This window comes from Hyaena hyaena, unplaced genomic scaffold (assembly GCF_003009895.1).
Source record: "Hyaena hyaena isolate Hyena2069 unplaced genomic scaffold, ASM300989v1 scaffold_716, whole genome shotgun sequence".
Classification (NCBI taxonomy): domain Eukaryota; kingdom Metazoa; phylum Chordata; class Mammalia; order Carnivora; family Hyaenidae; genus Hyaena; species Hyaena hyaena.
Window position 1 is genome coordinate 615,433 of NW_024081349.1, and position 21,700 is coordinate 637,132.

General features: G+C 38.3%; 1 protein-coding gene across 1 annotated transcript in view; it reads left to right on the forward strand.

The window, feature by feature from the left end:
- PRDM5 (PR/SET domain 5) overlaps positions 1–21,700 on the forward strand; it is a 209,083-nt gene that overhangs the window by 172,779 nt on the left and 14,604 nt on the right. The gene's annotated exons all lie outside the window — the stretch shown is intronic.

The following is a 21,700-nucleotide window of genomic DNA, read 5'->3' on the forward strand; positions in this document are numbered from 1 at the left end:
TAAATAGTAGGCTTTATAATTGGTGTGATATTGGGATGGCTGAAGTGAATAGGCTCATCACCATCATAACATTTTCTCTTCAGTAATTTTTACAAAGGTAAATGAAAGCCAGAGTCTGAAACTGGGTTTTTTGGCAGTATTTAGGTCAGGAATGCTACCTGTCTGGGGGCCTCTGGTGTGTAATTCTTGCCTTTGGGAATGGTGGTCTGGCAAACGCAATTTTGGGTGGTCTCTGCTCAAATGTAATGACCATGAATAGACAAGTTAGTTGGGATATTCCCTGGTTAGGGCTTTCTTCCTGATTATGACACTTTCTGATGGAAGCTGTTTGAAATACACAAACCTCTGTTTTCGAATTTAAAAAACTTACTGTTATAATTTGTTTATATCTTTCTCTTATTTAGAACTTGACTTCCATGTGGACAGAAATCTTGCAGCTCCATTTCCTCAATGTCTGTGTGCCTGGCTCCTAGTGTTTATCAGACCACTGATTTGAATGAATGGAGTGAAATTATGTCAGAAGTGAACTATATTAAATTTGCCAACAAATATATAGCTAGATAAGATATATGAATTCATTGATTCTTCATTTCTTCAAACAATCATTTGTTTAAGGAGTATAGCATGCTATAAACCGAGAATACAGCAATAAACAGATCAGACATTATCCCCATCCTCTGTGAGTTTGGAGTCTGGTTATGATAATAAGTATAATTCTTGCTTAATCAGCTATTCCTTCTCATACTCAAAAGGTATGAGTAGACAAGAGCATGTGCATTTAGCAGATATCCGTGATGTGCCCACTATGTGATAGAAACCATAGTGTCCTCAGACCCTGCCTTCTGTCCATCAGGAAAGGTGAACAATAAGGACGTTATTTAAGTCATAAAAAATAACAAGGGTACAAAGTGACAGAGTGGGAAAGTACTGGATCCCAAGCCTAGTCCTGAAGTCCTGGTGCCATTGTCATGACCCTCTCCTGTGTTACAGTGGTACTTCTTTATTATGTTGGTGTCTCCTGTTAGATCTGCATCTCTGTGTTTCCCTAGGATAAGATGAATGGGAGGCAGTTCTTTCTGTCTAGGCAACAATAGGTGATTATCCACCTGTTGCTCTGTGCTTAATGTACCAAGTTGGCATACACCTCATTGCCATCTTGGGGCTTTCTTGTTATCTGACTTTAAAGACTGTTCTCAGAGATCTGTTTGCCAAAGAGGGAAGCTGGAAGTCTGTGGTCCTCTGATTCAGCAAAACTGCTCTGTTGAGCTGTCCTGACAGATGAAGTTTGGGTGGGCCGTGCACCTTGAGCTGTAGAATAGACCATGTACAATTCTTCAAGCTTCAGCTTATCTCCCGCTGCTTGTTGCTATTTAAGACAGCATGGGCATGGGGGATGGCACTTGTTGGGATGAGCACTGGGTGTTATATGGAAACCAACTTGACAATAAACTGAAAGAAAGAAAAAGACAGCATTTGGGATGGAGATGAATGAGAACAATTATGTTCTCATTTAATTTTATTAGGGAAAACATTAAAACCCATCTCATTTGTAGAAAAAGATGTAGATAATTTGCAAAGGTTAGTACTTTTTAATAATGAGAAATCGGTTTACACAGATATATCACTGTGCCAAGGAAATGAAGCTGTGACCATGGATGTAAAAGTTGTCTCTCTTAGTTTCCAGGATATAGGAGAACTTATTTCTTCTGCAAATGTTTATTATACATACGTGTGCCAGAGTTGTGCTAGGTACTAGGGATACATGGTTGAATCTCTAATATAAGATGCCTGGGAGTTTCAGGTAATTTTATGTGGTGGATAATAATAATAGTAAGAAGGCTTACAGAGTAAGTGGAAGACATGTGATAGGGGAGTTGAGAAGCCCTCAGTGTTGGGTCAGTGGCCTCAGAATTTTGGCTTTCCCAGAGACTGCTAAATACTTTGTTTCTAGGTGTTTATTGGCCAGAACCAGCCCCACTTTGATTATCAAATTACTTTGCTCTTAAATCTTAGGGATCTCTATGTTCTCTGATTCATAGTGAATCAGAGATTCACTCAGTGATACCTTGGACTCACCTCAGCTTGCCAATAAGTTTCGATGATTCTGTCCAGGGAGCTTTGGGTAGTAGGGATAAGGTAGTGTTTCAGGAAAATACTCCCAGGCTAACCATCTCAGGGAGAAACAATAAATCCTTTTCTAGTGTCAGTTTGGTCTCCCTTCTTTTTCCCACTGCTTTACAGCAAGGAAGAAGGTATCTATGCCTGAAATCAAAAGGCTGTATTTCCCTTCCTCCTTCCAGACCTGACAGGAGAGCTCTTTTCAGCATTTTAAGTGAGCGACTCTTTCCTGCCCCAATAGGGTACGAAGAGACAGATATAATGCAAGTGGCTTTTTTGTTATCTGTCACGAAACTGTCAGTCAGACTTTTCCCACTGCTGGGATGATATTTTAACAGAGGTATTGCAGAAGGTTTGGGCTTATGAATAAAGTAAAATTCAGACAGATTTTCATTTGAAGGGATTATTTATGGAGTATTTGGTTAACTGATTGATATTACTGTTATCCTGAATGATGGGAATAATATCAGATCCTTGTGTCATAGTTATAAATACTTGGGATGACGTATGTCCTTTCTTGATTATCTCACATAAAGTCCTCAACATTAAAAACAAAAGAATTTATCATAGATGTTTCTGTGACAGTTTCTATTTAACTTTGCTTAACAACAACTTTAAATATTTGTTGTATATGTAAAGAACTCTTGATTAAAGAAACTTTCTTTGACCAATGTGGTGTGTTTCTAATTGCAACTTTTTAAGATTTAGGAGAGCATATGTTTAGTTTCAGTAGGCCAGCTAACTTTTGCTGAGCCAGCATCTGTGTTATGTGCTGTGTATTCAAGGAAGAGTTAAGGAAAAGCTCTAGTCCTTAAAGATTCTGGATGGAGCATCTGGAGGAGATAATCCGAGAGAACCTGGCAGGGACCATGATAGAATTATCCCAAGGGTGCTGTAAACCCACATAGAAAGGGCACTGGCCTCACTATAGGAGAAGAGTGCAGGCAGAGAAGGTGTCAGGAAAAACATGGGAGTTTAGTCTGCGGGAATAGGAAGCTCATTCATAAAGTCTCCATGGAATGAAGAGAAAGTAGCTGAGTAGCAAAACATCCTCCAAGAGGAAACTGAGGAAGAGCAGCCAAACTGCTGAAGGAGAACCAGGAGAAAAGAGGTGGCATCAAAGTCAAAGGAGAAGAAGTTGTATATTACTTGGAAAAACCATATGTGTAGTCTTCCTCTTGGGATTGTGTGATCTCCACAAGCATATATCAGGTTCTGAACAGTCCAGCAGTAAAGATGTCTCTTGTAGTTTGCCTAACCTAGCATTTATCACCGTAATTTGATCAGAGTTAGTGAGTGAATGAGTGAATGGTGGATGTTTGTGTGTAAATGTTCTACTACATCTCCCTGGGACTAGCATTCTACAAAACAGTTTAAGAAACACTGGTCTGGTCTTGGGGCACCTGGGTGGCTCAATCAGTTAGGCATCCTACTTTGGCTAAGGTCATGATCTCGTGGCTCGTGAGTTCAAGCCCCGCTTCAGGCTCTGTGCTGACAGCTCAGAGCCTAGAGCTGCTTCAGATTCTGTTTCCTTCTCTCTCCACCTCCCTCCTGCTCGCTGGTGCGTGCTCTCTCTCTCAAAAATAAATAAACATTAAAAAGTTTTAAAGAGAAAGAAACACTGAACTAATCCTTCCCATGAATGGCTGCCACAGTAATATTTTTAAGGGTCAGATTAGATCATATGTCTCAGTCACTAAAGAAAACAAAATAAACAGAAGCAACCCCAGGGTGGCTCTCACTGGCACCCAGACAATATAGCTGGAGGTGCACTGTGTCCTGCTGGTCATACCACTTGTCACTCTCCTGTCCAGCCCTTTTCTCCCCGAGCACACAGATACATTCTGGGCTTTGGCCAGTCTGGACCATGTGTCTTTCTCCCAAAGTTCACCATGTTTTTCTGCATCTGCTTCAGTATTTCTTGATATGGTAAAAATAAAATAATCCTTGTGTTCTGGCCTCTTTCATCTTCTCACCGCTCCCACTTCTCTCTGAGGAGATCTTAGCTCTTTTTATAGCTCCTAGTCAGGTGTCACTTTCTGTTTTTTTTTGTTTTTTTTCATGTTTATTTATTTTTGAGAGAGAGAAAAAGAGGGGGGAGGCAGAGATAGAGGGAGACAGAATCTGAAGCAGGCTCCAGGCTCTGAGCTGTCACTATAGAGCCCAATGCAGGGCTCGAACTCATGAATTGCAAGATCATGACCTGAGCTGAAGCTGGATGAGAAATCGGACGCTTAACTGACTGAGCCATCCAAGCATCCAGGCATCACTTTCTATCCAGCCTTCCTGCCACTTCTACCATATTTTACTGATACATTAATTATACTCTATTCATTCTTTTCGGTTGTATATCACAGTTTCCCTTTTCTTTGTGTTTTCCTTAGAGCTTATGTCATCTTTTCACTCAATTATTAAGCAATATCATATTATATTGTCATACATAAGCCTACTGGTATTTATATATGTTTTCTATAAAAATGGACTTTCTAAATAGATCTTCATTGATGTTAAAAGGACACAATTTCTTTTTTTTTTTAATAGTTTATTGTCAGGTTGGTTTCCGTATAACACCCAGTGCTCATCCCCACAAATGCCCTCCTCCAAGCCCATCACCCCTCTTTCCCTCCCCCCCACCCCCATCAGCCCTCAGGACACACAATTTCTAAAACTTCTCAGGAGTTCTCAGCCATCAGGAGTTTTCTGCATACCCAGGGGGTATACACTTACATTATTAAAATGGGTTTTCTTTCAGAGAGAGGATCAATGTGTGACAGGAACACTGGAACGTGGAATATATAGCAGCTAACTTTACCTGAGGGAGACCAGGTAGAGTTCACTGAAGAAATTTGAATTGGGTCAGAAAGCATGAGTATGAGCTTTCTAGGGAAAGGAGCAGAATTGGGGGCAGGGCATGCCAAATCAACTGAGCACTGTGTGCCAAGTTATGAAGTTGTGCTTTGTGAGTTGGGGAGAAGCTTTATGAGTTGGGTAGAGCCCGCAGTGTGTGTTGGAGAGAACTGGAGCATAAGGTAGGGGACGAGGCAAGTTCCACAAGACCACATGGAGATTTCTGTGCTGAGACAGGAAGATACAATCAAGGTAATAATGAGTCAACACAGACTTTCATTTCCCAGGAAGAAGATAAGCAAAAATCCTAGGTGCTTTCTGGTTAGAAATGCAAAACTGTGATATAAAGACAAGTGTTCATTCCAACCAATTCTATCCCCTAAACTAACATTTTTTTTCATCTTTTATATAATTTTTTTTATTTTACAAAACCTGTCTTTGAAGTTAAGACTAATGAAATTATACCTCGATTGCTAAGGCTGTAGCTATTACTATTATTACTGTGAGAACAAAATATAGGACACGACTGTCTCTTCGTTCCCCATGGCATCCTCAGTGGAAACTTGATATACTGTCTTGGGGTTGCTCCCTCCAGTTGAACTTGTTCCTGTAAGAGGTGGGGCAGAGTGGTATCAGAACCTGAATGTACTGTATCCACAAAGAGTCTATATTCAGCAGTTTGCAGATTTAGCTGAAATAAAACTCTATAAATATTTAGCATTTAAGCTAAACGATGATTGCAGCTTCACTAACACTGTATTATCTTTAGACCTTAATAATATACTTCAGGGTTTAAAAAAAAGCACATGCTGTGTGAAATGTATAAAGAGAATTTTTCTTTGTTTTTAAGATAGGCAATATACAATTAATTTTTAAAAGAAATGGGACCATTATTCTTAGAAAAGAAATACTGTTTTCTCTCTGAAACAGAATTTTATATTCATCTTGCACTCTATTCAGGGACTTTAATTACTAAAGTATCATAGGAATCTTGAAATAAAGGACTATCTATTTATATAAAGATTCCATTAATGGTTTCAAGAACAATGCTATATTGAGGTTCACACATAATTCCCTTTCTTCATAAAATCACCCCAATTATATTTTAATAATTTCTGTGCCTTTTTCAATTTTGAATTACATTATTGATATGCATATTTTGATAATACATAGAAGAAAGCAGGGGAATATAATATATAAAATACACTTATTGAATTCTTATTATGAGCCAAGTATTATGATAACCAAAATCTTATGACATAGGAGTAAAATGTCATGTTACAAATGAAGGAGGTAAGGTTTAGAGAGGTTAAGTAGCTTGTCCAGTCATACAACTGGTGGACAGCACAGAGATTGGAAATTAGATGTCTTTATCACTACAGTCTTTATTCTTTATTACGACTGTATAGTCGTCAAGATGTTTTAAAGGATTACCTTCCATAGTATATGAACCTATCTTTTACAAATACTCTAAGAAAACTTGCTGATTTTTAATTCAGTTCAAAACCAATTTGTTGCTGCTATAGGACCTTTGAAGTCCATTGCACTCCCCTGTGCCAGGCTCTCCAGGATTCATGCTAGAGAGTGTCTTACTGGAGAATGCTCCAAGATGGCTGTCACAGGCACGGCTCATCAAAAATTATTCAACAGTACCAGTGTGACCTCTACAGGCATTTTCCCTTCACTTCCACATTTTAAGCTCTTTTCATTAAAATATTGTTAATATTTTAAAAGCCATCAAGGAGGGCTATTTCATGTCCCCTGTAATCCATTTTACTAAGTGCAATTCCAATGTGGTGAGATTTAGTCCTCACATTTTACCTAAGTTCCTCATTTGCAGTTTCTCTTCATCATTGGAAATTAAAGTAGCATTTTTCAATGTAAGATCCTTTCAAATCTTTGAAGATCTGTTTTAGGTAGTATTTTAGGCTATTTTAGGTATAATATTATTCCAGAAAGATACATCTAGGCCAGGAATGACTCACAGTAGGCCACATGGTAAATTGATATCAAGCCCAGTAGTCAGGTTGAGTGAATAATGGTTTTGAGTGAACTATTGGGCCTCTCAGCCATACTGCCTTTTCTTAAGGAGGTTATGAATATTTTTAAATGCTTTGCTTTCAGTAACTCTAGATATTAGAGTGAAATTTATTCTTAAAACATGAAGGAAGCAAAGGGCTTTTTGGATTGAGGGCATTTATTTTGGTTTCAGTTTAAATTGTAGTTATGGATATACCTTTTTTCTCCATAAAAAAGGCCTTATTCTTTGATTTCTTTATTTTTCACGATAATATATGAGACAGTTAGTGGTTCTAAGAACATGAATATCATTACAATTTGACTACCCCAAAATCTGCTTTCCCTGAGAAACATTAAGGCTCTGGCTCTCTTTTCTCTCAATCCTTAAGACTAAATTCTTATGTTCTGTATCAGTCGTGATTCAGTGGAGAAAAGATCGCCTCCTTCTGGGGTCCTAGAGTCATAGCTGCTACACAGGCTGTAATCCCACTGCTCCTGAGGAATATTTAAATATGCTGCTTATAAAATCCCATTTCCTTCAGTTCTCATCTCAACTTCAGTTCTCAAACTAAGCTGAAAAAAATACCATATATATTTATATTTTATTTGTGTATTTATTAAATAACAAAGTTTATATTTTTATATATTTATAGGATTATAAACACTAAGTATTTATATACTTATTTTATATATATTTGTTATATATAAACTATATGTTACATAATCATGTATTCTGATTCTGAGTCCATGCAATGATAACTTCAGGAACACTTAGTTACACTAGTACTATTCAAATATTCATAAAAATAAAAAGACCTGGGGTGCCTGAGGTAGTTCAGTCACTTCAGCATCTGACTTTTGGTTCTGGCTCAGGTCATGATCTCACAGGTTTGTGAAATGGAGCTCCACATTGGGCTCTGTGCCGACAATGCTTGGGAGCGTGCTTGGGATTCTCTCTCTCTCCTTCTCTCTTTGCCCCTCCCCCACGTGCACGCTCTCTCAAAATAAATAAATAAACTTAAAAAAAAAAAGACCAATTGGTATGTTCTTTAAGTGAATTCTGCTTTTGTTTTGTAAGCACATGACATCATAGAACTCGCTATACTCATTTCTTTTGTAGAAACTCTTATCTTTCACTTTCTCAGTAAACAATACCCAGCCCACATGAGTGTGACATAAGACCCATGGTATTAACCTTTTAATATTCATACTTAAATAGTCTCTGGAAATAACTGAAGTTCATAAGGAAGGATAATATCTACATTACAGATTTCCTAAAATGAGTAGACAAACTAACTAAATAGAGAATATATACAACAAATACGATTTCACTGGAAGATACCCAAATCTGTGACCCCAAAAAAGATAATTTATAATTTATATTTTATGATCAAGATTGTATAGAAATAACAGGAACCAAAATTGAGAGCAATTTCTCCATGAATTTTAGTCATGAAATGTTATTTATTTGTATTTTATTTTTTAATTATTTTAAAAAATTTATTTGTTTTTAAAGACCTATCAAACAGATGTCTTGTTTTTCTAAAGTTTTTCTTTGTTTCATAAAACTGCTTTATAATGATTATGATAGTGCTGATTGCTTGTAATCTTTGTGGCTAGATTGTGACAGATCCCTGTAGGACAGATTAGTGATTTGAGATTTGGTGTTCTGGAAATCATGAGGCAGACGAAAAGGGCAACAGATTCTGGAGGCTGGTAATCATACCTGAAGGCCCTCACTCTAGGGTTAGTGGTTGGGCTAGGGTAAAGCTGTGAGTGACAGAAGCCACTCATCCAAGGACTAATTCTTACCATGGCAGAAAACGGATGGTCTGAGGTTCTTCAGTGGTGGTTTCAGAGTGTAAAGTGCTTTCCGCTTTAGTAAAAAGTGACAGACACTTAAAAACCTCCTTAAGCTTTAGGACTCTGCTTGAGATTCCGTGACTGCCTAGCTGCCTAGCCCTAAAGCCCTAAAGCCTGAACTTGTTCCAGGTCTCAAACATCCAGAGCATTCATGCCAGATACCGGCTGGATCCCAGTGCCAAAACTCAGCACATCAGTGGGGGCAATTCTGGTGGCTTTCCTAGGACTACTCTCAATATGCATTACACTGAATTAATTTGAATTAATCCTATTAAATTCAGGCCTTTGTCATTATCACATCCATCGTGTCTTTATGTATACATATCATATATATAATATATACATATCATATATATAAATGTATGCTCTCTTATGTATGTGGCTTGCCATTTCAGCTACTCCTATTCAGTGAATGAACGTATTTGTGTAAATATATACAAATTATAAATTTGTATATTATTAATTTATACAAAGTATAAATTAAAATCAACATGTTTCCAGAATGTGATATACACAACTGCTTTCGATCTATCATATATATTTGGCTTTGTAGAGACAACAGAAGTGAACGAACAAAAATTAACATGTGTTTTTAGACGTGTAAGCAGTATACCAAGCCATTGCCAAAAAAATGACATTCCATCTACAATACAGTCTTTAACATGCGGGACAGTTTATCACCAAGTAATATATGACTCAGTGGCTAAATTAATTTTTTAAAATATTAAATTCTGTTTATATTTCCCCATTGGCAGGACATGAGTAAGTTCTCCAACATCTGTCCTGTTAAGAGTTGTTGCCGGTGCTGTGGCTTCAGCATGCTTAATGTCTGTTCCTTTTCATGCAATGCCGAGGTTAAAGCCCCAGAGACCTGCCTTGTCACCCATCCACACCCTCATTTTTGTGTCTGGAGATGACCAATGTATGTTCTTTCACCCACCTGGAGAGGGGTCTTTGGAGATTAGTTCTGTACTTTATTTGATAGGAAACAAGTGTACTCACTGAACTCTCTCTGAGCATTTGGGCCTCATTGTGGCTTCCTTCCTCTGTGTGCCTTGTAAGAATTCTGTTAGGTGAATCTTCTACCAAATGTATTACTTACATTGATTTGATTTGGAGGATATCTGGCTACTAGGAGGAAAACTGTTGCCCCGGCAAGTATAAAAGAAGAAACAAATCCCTAAGCGATTGCACTAGCAATTCTTTTCCTAACATGTTAGCGTACTCTGAAGGGACTGGTATATCGAAATGGAGGAACAAATGTAAAGAATAAAAACATTAAACAAAATCATCTTAGTATGCACAGGAATCGTTCAACATTGAGATCTGCAATTCTATTAGGCTTTCTGTGTCTTGGAATCTAGTAACAATAAGGAAATTCCCTCAATTCACAGTCTTTTCTTACACCTAATATATTCTGAGAGAATGAGTTGAATGATTTCTGAGTCACTCTGATAGCTCATAAGGAGCTTTCCGAAAATGGCCTTCCTTTAAACAAAACAAAAATACAATAACCACCTTTTTGAGACAAAAAGCATTTTGCTTGGCCTAAGCAAAAACTTGGCACTTCACCCTGAAATATTGCTCTTCTTACCCCTCAGCCATTCTTCATCCTTTATCCTTCATCTTCCAGCATCTTAACTTATGCCAGCAGGGGCCTGAAGCTGCTCTTCTCAGCAGTGACAGTCACTGCTTGTCCTGAGTAGCTGAGTCCATCCTGCCAGGGAGGCAGTAGTAGACTCTGACTGTTTGTACCTAGGGGAAGAGAGCAGGGGAGCGGGCGAGGAGAAGAGAAGTATAGGTAGGACTTGAGTTTAGTATATTGTACTATCAGGTGGCAACTGAGTGACATTATAGGGATGATGCCTGTAGTTCCCTAGATGGTATGTAAATGGGACATTACAACAGGCTGGCATTCTCCAATTCATGTGGGCTGTTTAACATAGAAACCGAGCAGGCATCATCTTGCTCTTTGCCCACAGTGAGGAGATTCGTAGGATGTGGGAATTCAAGGCCTGAAACTGGGCTAGTGCCAGGTAAATAGGGACAGTTGGTCAGACTAGTCATCATAGTTCTTAAAATGAATTAATAAGAAGTCTCTTCTCAAGGAACATACTGAGCCCCAAACAGTCAGAAGCTGGTGAATGAAGTCACCATTATATAAAAAGAAAAAGAAAAGGCAAAATCTGATTTATTACTGGTTACTGTTGATGACAGTAGGTCATTTTATTTTGGGGGGAGGAATGGTTTTTGCAGAAGGTAGGAAGTATATATCAGCCTGCTGTGTAGTATCACCAGAGATTACAAAAAGTTTTCACAAAAACTCACCCATTTGCAAAAGAAGATTGATTTCAAATTTACTTGCAGAACAAAACAGTTCAGATGAAAAAGGTAAACAGTGAAGATGCTAATTTCATGAATAAAAATAATGTTCTGCTGTTGCTTTTGGGGTAAAAATGTTTATGATATTCAGATTTGGAAAACAAAAAATTTCTCCCTTATTCCAATAATGCTGTTGTCTTTCTTTCTTTCTTTCTTTCTTTCTTTCTTTCTTTCTTTCTTTCTTTCTCCTTCTCTCTCTCTCTCTTTCTTTCTTAATTTTTAATCTGATTTTTTTTGTCAAAACATTGTATGACTTGAGCACATTCAAATCTAGCAAGACCTCTGCCAGGACAACTATGGAATCTTCACCTGTGCAAATAGACAGGCTGGTTTTTTCAGTATTTTTGAGGTTTGAAGGGGGCAGGTTTATGCTACTAGCTTGCTGCCATCTGTGGAGTGTGTTGAATCAGAGATGTAATTTATATTGATGATATGATTTCCTCTGACTTCTGCCTGCGCCTTGATGGTTGTGTTTCACCTGTTGACATGAACTTGGCTGAAATGAATGCTCTGTTGGCCATGGGCGAATTAGTTGCATGTGTGATAGCACCTTTCTGCTTATTATTTTCAAAGTTATGTAATGGGATAAGTATGTTATTTCTTCAGAATTAGATATCCTTTTTCTAAGGCTTTGCATTTACATAATTCCTTTCTCCTACAGACCTCTGAATAAGCTTTATAGTTTTATTCAAAGATGGATTACACTTGCCACCATCACATATGTCAGAAAGTATGCTTGTTGTTTTTGGAAGTAGGCAAGTTGAGTTAAATCAATTCTCTGTGGATTGATTGGATCTGCTTCTTAAATGTATTGCGTTCTCATTTCACATTATTCTTTGTAGCCTGTGCCACTATATTATGACACCTAAATTGACAGGGATATTTGGTATTTGCTGCATATTGTATTTCAGATTGTGTAGTGATGAAAACTGAAGGTTGATGAACAAGTAAATCTCTACTCCATCTACTCCATCTACCATGTCTTTTTTTCAAATCTGGGGACTCTTTTTGAGGTTAAGGACCATGTCTCAAACCTTGTGTCCTCCCCAGTTCTTAACACAGTGTCTGGCTCAACACAATGGAGACTTTTGCTGATGAGTTTACCCTTAATTGCACCATCATCTAATCATGGGAATTATCTTGACTGCTGTCAGATCACTTGTAAATAGAGCTTGAAACATTTAAATTAACTGATAGGTAAGCTTAAAGGACTAGTTCACATACAGAAAAGGGCCTTTTTAGAGGAAGCAGTTAATATTTTTCTTCCTAAGTTTGCCTTTGGTGGTGCATTACTGAGTTTTGAGACTATTTTTTTCAGAAATATTCCATAGGTAAATAAAGCAACCTAGAACATGCACAAAACTTGAGTCTGTTTTAAACTTACAAGACCTACTTTGATTTTCATTAGCAAATTTTTAGGATGCAACAAACAAAAATGTTGAAGACAGTATGTGACAAAAGAATAAGGCCATTAATAGTGTTCTGTGTTCTCACAGCTCCAGCAACTTGTTTCCATGATTGGCCTCATGTCTGACTGTTATGTGAAACTTAGTATTTTTGACACGATGTATATCTAAATATACATACGTTTATCTTTTCCATATATACTACAGGTTTTTTTTGTATTTATTTCCCTTCTACTTCTTTCTCTTATATTTCCTCATATTTTTGTTAGAATTTGCATTTCTATTTCAAAGTTGGATTTATAATCTTGTAAATTGGTAAGAATCACTTTTTCTTTATTATAAAAATATCCTGTTCATATGATTAGTCTTCTTTTTTTGAGAAGAAAAATCTAAGCAATTTGTCATTATGCAGGCAAAGGAGTAGTTTCCCTTTAGATAATTTAAATAATAACGCACTTTCACTTAACCAGCACTCCTTTTCTTTCAAGGATTACAAAGAACTTTCTTTACAATGCACAACTCTCACATTGTTCTCAGAATTCTTATCAGCAAATATATTTTCAGCTCCTTTCTTTTATTTAAAAAAATTTTTAATGTTTAGTTTTGAGAGAGACAGAGTGTGAGTGGGGGAGGGGCAGAGAGAGAGGGAGACACAGAATCCAAAGCAAGCTGCAGCCTCCGAGCTGTCAGCACAGAGCCCAACGTGGGGCTTGAACTCACAAACCAGGACATCATGACCTGAGTCGAAGTCAGGCACTTAACAGACTGAGCACCCAGGTGCCCCTATTTTCAATGCCTTTCTAAGTTTCTTCATGTGTATAAGGAAAATGCTGCTGTCCAAAAGAACACTCACTCCGTTTTTAGTGCTGAGGCTCTTAGACTGGGCTGTACCTTATCATTTTCGGTAGCCAGCCACTGACTTTGAGTTTTTGACTCATTCTTGCAGCATTATGCTTTAACCTGAGCTAGAAGTATTCTCTGTCACTAACATAGGGCCAGTGGAATATGGTGTGATGATTGGAAAGGTAAAGACGGTAGAATACTTCCATTCCTTAGGAATCAGAAGCCTCACTGAAAAGACCTTAAATGATAAAGATATTCATTAAGGCACATAACAAGAATTCAGAGATAGGGCCGTCTCGTGGTTGGTCAATGCAGTGGCTCCACAGGGTCTTCAGTGGCTCAGGTTCCTCTCATGTCTCTTGCTTTCCTCAGCCAGCTCCTCACATGCTACCACATGGCTGCAGCAGCCCCGGAATCACCTCTGTACATGTTGCGTACATATCAGCCTCAGCAAGCAGGAGAAGCCTCCTTCCTCAAAATTCCCCACAGACTTACTTTGTCCACTCCATCACTACAGCCATGTGACATGCTCCAATCTAAACCCATCAATGAAAAGGAAATGGACTTGCCATTGTTGGCTTAGCCCAGTGGTTCCCAAATGTGTGTCCATATTGGAATCACCTACAGTCCTTTAAAAATGCCAAAGCTCAGGTCTCACCCAGAGCAATGAAATCACACTCTCTGGGGGTTGAGTGACAAGCATCAGCATTTTTTGAAGCTTCCAGGTGACTCCATGTGCATGTAGCTTAGCCTGATCAACATTCTCTCTCTCTTGGCTGCACCAGGTAGCCTCCTCTTCCACTGTGCTTGACCAGGCAGAAGGGATTTGGGTGGTTAGGAAGCCACAACACAAGGCCACTACAGGCACTAGCTCTGAAGTTAGCATGCTGTATTTTGAGTTGTGTCATCTCTACCTGATGGTGTAATACCTTGGTCATATTTTAAAACTAACACAGCTTCATCTGCAAGAGAGAATAACCATGCCAAATTAACAGTGAAATGGGGGGAAAAAATCCTTAAAAGCTCCTAACTCTTTACCAGTCTACATGAAGTAGACATTCTATTAACACACCCAATGGTGCCTTGATGAGAGAGAATCATAAGAAGAGGAAGAGAAATAGAAGTTATGTGGCACCTGAGTGGCTTAGTTGGTGTAGTATGTGACTCTTGATTTTGGCAAAGGTCATGATCCCAAGGTCATGGGATTGAGCCCCACCTCAGGCTCTCCACTGAGCATGGAACCTGCTTGAGAGTCTCTCTCTCTACCTCTGCTCCTGTCCCTCCTCACGCTCTCTCTCTTTCTCACTCTCAAATTTTAAAAAAATGTTATTGTTGTTGTTGTTGTATTTATTAGTAGTAGTACAATTATTACTTGAGAAGATGATGGACCAAGTTAGAACCTAGTGGGTTGCACACTAGAGGCACCTTGAGATCTTTAAAAATGCCAGTACCTGGCCTCACCCAGACCAGCTAAATCAGGCTTTCTGAGAATGGAGCCCAGGCATCGATATTTTTTAAAAAGTTTCCCTGGGTGATTCAGGTGTTCAGACAGGAATGCAATCCATAGGTTAGAGACTGGGAGAATATGCGGGAAAAGTGTAGTTAGGTCAATTTGCCTCACTATTCCAGATGACCAGTCCCAGTCACCCATGCAGCCCCAGGGAGGCAAGGTTTTTGAGTGGTTTGGTTGATTCTTTGCTTGCTTTATGCCAAAAGAGCTCTTCTGTCCCCTTTCTGAAAGTGACCAAACTTCAGCCATTTCATTTATACATATCTTCTGTAGTCCTCAAGAATGGATTAAAAAGGGACAGACTGCCTTCTTGTTTCTATTTAAAGTTTGTATACAACACGTTAATATAAGAATTATATTCTGTTTATTGTGCTTATTTTTAGTTTTCTATATGTGAGTTGTGCAATTCATTTTCCTAGTTTATAGTAAGTATGTTTTCCATTAGCCACAATGCAAAACCAATTATGGATGTGTTATGTAGAAACCTGCTTTAAATATTCTCCTAGCTTTCTGTAAGCTTCCCTAAGAGTTATAATTTTTAGGTGCATTGTTTACTAGGCCATGGGTATGTTATGTCATATGTTGAAAGATCACACCAGCTATAAAAATAAGATGGTGAATAAAAAGCCACAAAAGCTATAAACATCTGTAAAAGAAGTTTTCTAGGCAAGGCTGCTCGTTAGGGGGAAACTCGGTGCATTTTGATTGTGTGCAGCTGGTGGCACATGCACGTTCAGAAACGGGGCCATTAAGAGGAGCTGTTAGATATATGGCATTCCGTGCTGTGGGCCGTAGATCTGTCCCCTCAGCTGTGTATAATAGCAGCCCACAGGGCCACACTCACAAAGCCTCCTCTAAATTCTACCTGCAACTCTGTTGCCAACTAGATGCTTTGTAGAACGAGGTAGTCGTCTTTTGGTCACAGAGCCAGTCTTACCAAGAGAACTGGCTGGCTCCTAGGACAGTGGAAAAATCTGGAAATATTGGCATGAGCTTCATAGTTGCTGCCACCCTGAAGGGCACACGTCAAGCCTGACCTCTGGTCAGTGTCAGGGCCCCTGCAAGATGCTGCCTGGAGCTCTCATTTATTCTCAGAGGATCCATCATGTGAAATGCCGTGTGAGGTATGATTTTCACCCAGTTAAACAAATGGTCCTACGATACAAGAGCACAAGAGACATATATGAGTGAACACCCTGAACATTGGGCTGTGGGGGAAGAGGCTGAGTGTGGGGAAGTCTCCTCACCAGGCTGTGTCTGTGTGGCTGGTGGTGGGACCATCACTGGAGCACCAGGTCGTCTCTGAGCAGGCATTTCTGAGACTGCATTTCAGATTTCTGAGATGATTTAATGTTTACAGGATCCACCTTAGTGATACCAGAAATGGTTTCCCTAAAAAAGAAAGACAAGATCCTTGAAGCAGAGAATGATGTTTTACATTTTAGAATAAAAGGAAAATGATTTTTTTTAAATCCTTTAACTTTTTATAAGGAAAAACTTAAGCCCACAGAAGCACAGAGAATAGGATAATGAATCTCCATGTAACTGCACGCAGGTTTGACAAATATGGATTTGTTTCCATTTATAAGCCCTCCACTATTCCCAACCATAAAAATTTGGAATTTTTATATATAATATTAAAATGATATTTAGTTCAATATTTGCATGGAATTATGTTGAAAGGTATCCTTTAAGTAAGGTGTAGTATATAATTTGTTCACTCAGATGATGATTCAACTGAATCATGGGCATTTTACAATAAAAGACTTTTTTTAAATGTTTATTTTTCAGAGAGAGAGTGTGTGTGTATGTGTGAGCAGGGGGGAGGCAGAGAGAGAAGGAGAAACAGGATCTGAAGCAGGCTCCAGGCTCTGAGCTGTCAGCACAGAGCCCGACACAGGGCTTGAACCCACGAACCTTAAGATCATGACCTGAGATGAAGTTGGACGCTAAACCGACTGAGCCACCCTGGTGCCCCAAAGACATTTTTATTTTATACCAGTGCTATTCAAAGTGTGGCTTGAAGACCAGTACCAGCCCACAGGCTCTTTGTTTCTGTTCTGTGATGAGACAGGTACAGAAATTGTGAGGGAGTACTTAGGACTTTTGCAGCATTTTGGCATTGCTGCACGTCTAAGTAATTTCATTTTCATCCTGTTTTACAAAAGTATCCGTCAGCAACACACTGGGAAAAACACAATATTTCACAACAGATAGTTCAGGAAGTACTCTTCTGTATGGTACCTCTGTGATTTTACCCCCAGGTGATGTTTGGCAATGTCTGGAGATATTTTGAGTTATTACAATTTGGAAATAAACTTCGTGGGGAGAAGTTTGTGCTACTGACATCTAGTGGGTACACAGGACAGCTCCCTAAAACAAAACATTATCTGGCCCTAAATATCAATGATACAGAGGTTGAGAAAGCCTGCTTCAGACACAGTGGACAGTTGAGGCCTCCTGTGTCTTGTCTAAGGACAGTCTGGCAAATGTGTCTTAGGGTACAGGCTGGCAAAATTTCAAGGCTGTTTGTATGTGATCTTTCCTTACACAAGACGCTCCACATTCTGCTTTGGAAATTAGTGAGACTTTTTGCAGATGGAAAAGTTTGAGGAGTAAATGACTTTGTCCCAAATACTTTAAAAACAAGATGATTTGGTGGTACCTGGGTGGCTCGGATAGTTAAGCATCCGACTTCAGCTCAGGTCATGATCTCTTACAGCTGGTGAGTTCAAGCCCCGTGTCAGGCTCTATGCCAACAGCTTAGAGCCTGGTGCCTGCTTCAGATTCTGTTTCCCTCTCTCTCACTCTCCCATTCACACTCTGCCTCTTTCTCTCTCAAAAATAAACATTAAAAAAAATGATGCTTTTACATTTAGTCACAAGTTGCCCATTTCATCTCTGCCAGAGTTTGTAATGTGCCCTACAGCAGAAAGTTAGCCACTACTACATTAACTGAGAAAATGGGGAACTAGAAATGTATAAAACTTCTGTTTCTTTAGAAATTTCATATTTAAGAAATTGACACCCACCGAATCTCTGCTTCATGAGGTTTTCAAGATTTTCTTTTAAACTTAGAAATAGGAAATTATCATCTGACAAGTCATTGTTTTTCTGAGCGCTAATAGGATAGATATTAATAGTGAGAAATATTTAATCTAGAAAAAGTAATCCAATGAATTTATTTGGAACAAAAGATAACTTTTATATCCTAACATACTTTTGTGTGTGGGTGTGAGAGAGACAGAGACAGAGACTTATTTCCACATCTGATTCCCCTTCAGTGAGTTTCTTCTCTCAGATTGTATTTGGTGTCCAAGTTATTTCATTAACAACATGGACACTCTGGCCTTGTTACAGCTTTGAGCAAGACAAATAGAGGAAAGGTTTGTCCATCAAGTGTCTTCACATACTTTATAACAACCAAGGAGCCGGTGCTTTTTTGTTCATAGATTGAACCTGTCATAAGCCAACTCTGTTTATATATGTTCACAATACTATAGGCTCTGACACTCCTCACCATCTTCACTGGCCTGTTTTCTTATAACTGCTTACTCATTTTTATTTCCCAGCTCAGATGGAGTCAGGCTACCACTGTCATGAAAGGACGTTTATGAACCATCATTCTATGACCTCCTTATACCATATAAGTTGGCCTCTGCCCAGAAAGGATAAAGCTTGTTTGTTGGATTCTCTGTTTCTCTTTGATTGGGCCTGACATAAACTTAACCATGGGTAATATTCAGAATATGTACCTGTGGCATGCAGGTAATCTACTCATCATCCATCTTTGCCTTTGCTAGTCTGTGTAGTGTATAAATATAGATGGGCATTAGCAGCACAAAAATAGGACTTTTTATTAGCTACATAACAAGGTGCAAGGTGTAGAACTCTACAAATCCTACTTTCTGAATGAATTCTGCCAAAAGCTGTTTGATTAAAGCAGACTGATTAGACTACTGATTAATTCTGCTTTTGACAGAGTACACAGTTTAACTGACAAATAGATTGCCTGCATTTAGTAATGATTCCCCAGTTATGATGACAAAGGACAAGCTATTTGTCAGTTAAACTGTGTAATCATTCAGAAACAGAACTAATCAAGGGCCTAATCATTTTGTCTTCAGTTAAACCCAGCTAATGACTTAAAGTGTGTAATTTATACTACATATTCCACTCTGAAACAGCGTTACAATTTCTGTAATACTTTACTGAATCAGATTTTGTGCCCATATTAAAGATTTTGTAATTGAGGAAAATATAGAGGAAGAGCAATTACAGAGTTATGATATGATTAATGTTAAATGGTGATAGTATATGAGTACTTTGTGGGGTAGGAGTGTTTTTTGAAAGTCAAATGGCATCCAGACTTACTTGGCCCCTTCAGTCACACCAGCCTATGGATTGCTTTCCAGTGTATATTTGGGGATGTAGCAGAGAGTTCAGTCCCAGCTCTGTTGCCTAACCTGACAATAACTCAAAGATTTCCTAGGATTTCTGTGTCACGTGGTCTCTTACCGTGCCAATCACTATGTAATTACCTAACCATTGTCATCCTCAGTGAACCTATAGTAAAGGCAGGCAGTGACAATTAGAAATTGAAGTTTTCTTGCTTCCAAGCATGGATTCTTCTGGACTGGGAAGTTAGGGCTAATACTTAGGAATGCGCTAGAGGCAATATGATTCTCTCTACAGTTTTCAGAGAAAAAAAGAGAGATAACAGGTGTAGGTATCTTTGTACCACTCAGCTTACTCTCTGTACTCAACTGTGGTTACCATGCAAGGGCTTGTATTTTTTATGTGGCTTATTAGGCATAATTGGGAAGAAATTAGTAAGGAAGAGGGAGAAGGATCTTTTTTTTCTGGAAAAGAAAATGCACTTTTTCTGTTTCAGTTCATTCGGTTTTCTTAAATTTGAGATGTGTGATCTATGACCTTCTGGTTCTGCCTCTGGTATAAAAGCTGTTTACTGGGGCAGGAATTCTCTAACACTTGCTTCCGCACCATTCACTGTAGAGTGGAATCTTTTCAAGGGTGGGCATTAAAGGTCTTTCTAAGGAACACTGTAAGATGTTTTGATCAATCTGTCAGGAATTACATCCCTTCCTGAAATATCTTCAGGAAAACTGAAGATTGTTTAAGATCCAGGGATAGAAGAAATGGACAGACCTATGAGGGTAAACAGGGCTTCTTATTATTATACTTTGCTGTGGCCTAAGGACTTGGAGAACGTTTCTTTCCAAAATGACATAGAAGTGTAATTGTAGAGCCTTTGTGAGCTAATAATCTTAGGACAAAACCCCAGGGAATCCTTAGCTTCAAATGGTTCTTGGTAGAAAAGAGGGAGTCCAGGCAGATGCCGAACTACTTCATCAAATGGGTCCCTCCTCCAACTGTAATTCTCAAATTGTTTGAATTGGAAGAACCGTTCTAATGTTATAAATTCCAACCCCAACTCTCCTGCCAACACACACATAGAAACACATGATAGTTATTGTACTTTCAGTGTCTTTTATAGAAGAAAATAAATAGGCAAACATAATATAATTTCTGTGACATGTGTACCTAAAGTGTATTGAAATAATCACCAATAGTGTTGATAAACAATTGAAAAATACCAATATATGAGTGGGTGAATATATATGTGTATATAAAACATTATTTATTCAATACAAGACAGTGTGTAATATACATTTGGGTTTCTGAAAAACTCTTGTGATAACTGCAAGAGTGCCTCACCAGAATCTCCATACCCTGGCTCAGAACCTTTCTCCGTATCCATGGGGCACTGTCAGGTGCTCACCTAGATAGTACTTCCCGAGAGGAAATTTAGGAATGAGTGAGAAGGATGTTCTTCATCAATGATGCTGAGGCTTTGTTTTTCACTGCTTTTCGTTCCAGAAACTTGCTATTACTTTTTTAGGATGTCATCCATATAATTGGTCCTGTCTTAGGTTGTTCTCTGCCAGACACTTACCTGTCATTGCAGCCACCACAGTTATGTGCCTCTCACTTCTTCATAAGATCTTGTTTCCTAGATTAATTATAGAGCTTGCCCTTTTTTTCATCTATATCATACTGATATTTCCTTCTATGCTTTTAAAATATTAAGTTAAGTAAAACATTTGGATATAATAAAAGTCCCAGCAACTCTAAGAAATTTCTAATTTAAATACTTACAACTACATGCTACAACATGGATGCACCTTGAAAACATTATGCCAACTGAAAGAAGCTCGTTATAAAATGCGCATTTATATGATATAATCAGAAAAGGCAAATCTTCAAAGACAGAAATCAGATAGGTAGCTGCCCAAAAACTGGAGGTGAAATTGAGGATTGACTGCAAAATGAGGGAACTTCACGGGGTTTTGAAAGTGTTCCAAACCATGGTTGTAACAGTGATTGCACAGCACTGTAAATTTACTAAAAAGCATAGGCTGTACACTTACAATGGGTGAATTGTATAGTATGTAAATCATATTTCAATAAAACTATAAAGTTGTCAAATGAAAAAAAATACAACTACATTTTCAAGTTGTGTTTTTTTTTAAACTGGGCAATATTTGAAGAAATATTAGGTACCAAAGGTTATACAATATGTGAAAAGAAATGGTGTTGATTCAGACTAAATGAAAAAAGTAGCAAATGTCATGTTTTTGGACTGTGAAGAAAATGCATTTTTTTTTCTGTTAACTTTGAACAGTCATTT